Source organism: Amphimedon queenslandica, unplaced genomic scaffold, assembly GCF_000090795.2.
Source record: "Amphimedon queenslandica unplaced genomic scaffold, v1.1 AMPQUscaffold_13295, whole genome shotgun sequence".
Lineage (NCBI taxonomy): Eukaryota > Metazoa > Porifera > Demospongiae > Haplosclerida > Niphatidae > Amphimedon > Amphimedon queenslandica.
The window spans coordinates 22,710-24,767 of NW_003546469.1; positions in this window are offsets into that span (position 1 = coordinate 22,710).

Below are 2,058 nucleotides of genomic sequence, written 5' to 3' on the forward strand. Positions count from 1 at the left end.
TACATCTACTCGATCCTCTACTCACAGTAAACTCAAACATAAATACAACAGAACATCTAAGAGTCATCACTTTTACTTCAACAGGATTGTACGTATCTGGAACAACCTACCAGCCATTGACCTCTCAGCATCTTCACATCAATTAAAGCAACAAATCATCAATCACTTCTGGGATCATTTTTTATTGCATTTTGATTCATATAATTCATGCACATATCATTATTTGTGTCCCTGTAGTTCTTGTTCATGTACTTAAATTTTGTTTCTTTCTCTTTTCCTTTTCTTTTTCTTTTTACTCTACTATAAAGGCTGCTTCAGTAGTTGGAGTCAGTCCTTCAACACTTCTATCCTGTCCTATCTCTTATGTTACTTATCCTTACTTTTTGTTCTGTGCGTTTTAAAGTGATAATAATAATAATAATAATAATAATAATAATGAGTGGATTCTTTGTTGTAGAACAGTCAAGCTCTTGAGAAACTAGAGCATGAGATTAATCCACTGCTGGGAGCAGACATTGCACATCTACTTAATAGTTCATTTACTTGTATTTACTTCTATTTTTAAAATAAAGTGCTTGTATTTACTTGTACTAATATCAAAAATATTCTCTATTTTAGAAAACTTAATTCATGTATTTTACTAAAAAAATCATCTACTATCATGTATTGAAATGAAGAAGAGAGGACAAAAACACTTAATAGTTATTATAAAATGCACTCATAGCACAGTAAATGAGTATTGTTAAGTAAATAAATGAGTTTTTCCAGTTTGGAAAAACTGCTACTGTCAGAATACTGCTAGAAGTGGATGGAAAAGAGATTCAATAGATGATGTCCTTGAGCATGTGTGTTACTTGGTCACACCAAATTCAATTAAGGCGTGGCCTAAGTAAATACATGATTTTATTCTTCTACTTACAAAACAGGATCATGTATGTACTTGTATTTATTTTATCATAAAAAATCGTGTAAATATTCATATATCGTCTATAGATGTGAAATGTCTGGCTGGGAGATGATCCACAAGCTGCTCTGTCCTTCCTCTGTCGTAAATCCATTGAAAGAATGAAAGCAGTACCTAATGTGAGTGATATGAGGCTTGGTTTTTCTGTCTTTATTCATATACACAATCTAAAATATTCATGTTATGTCTGTTTCACCTTTATATAGTCTTGGCCATTTCATTTTCCAGTATCTTCTAAGAAGTTACCAGATTATAGAATGATCATAACTAAACCAATGGACCTTTAGACTATGAGAAAGGTTTGCTCTTAAAATTATACTTAAAGTATTCATCATAATGTATTTTATTGGACTATAATGCATACTTGCTCTCTTGTAGAAATGTGAGGCTGATAGTTACAGAAGTCATGAGGAGTTTCTTGTTGATCTTAATCAAATAGTTGATAACAGTATCACATATAATGGACCAACCAGTCCCTTTACTGTCACTGCCCAGAGTATGAGGAAAGTGGGACTGCAATATCTTGAAGAGGTGAAGGAAGAGTAGAAGTAGTTTTAGTATTTTGGTTTATTTATTTAAAATTTACTGTTTAAAATTATTTAAATAGCTATAGCCTAGTTACATGTACATGTAGTTGTGATTTGCATATATGTCACCAAAAAATGACTACAAAATTACTTGTGGGTATGAGCATGTTTAGAAACAAGCAAATTTTGTCATACACTTTTTATCAATAAGAGATCTATGCTTTGCTCTTACCCTTTTGATGTTTTACATTATTTTTGTTAGCTAAAATAAAATTAAGGAATTACTATTATTACCATTATTCTAGGAAAGAGAACATTTTGAACAATATGAAAGCCAGTTAGGACCTTTTGACAAGTCACCACTAAATGAACCAGAAGGACTAGGAGGAGAGAGTGGAGATGAGGAGGCAGAGGAAGAAGATACTAGTACTAACATGAATATTACTGGACAATCCAGTGTCATCATTACTAGTGAAGACAGTATTCAGGTATGGAAAGAAACAGATTATCATAATAGCAGGAAATTAGATTGGTGAATTTGGCATTTCTATAGCCATTTGCTAAAAT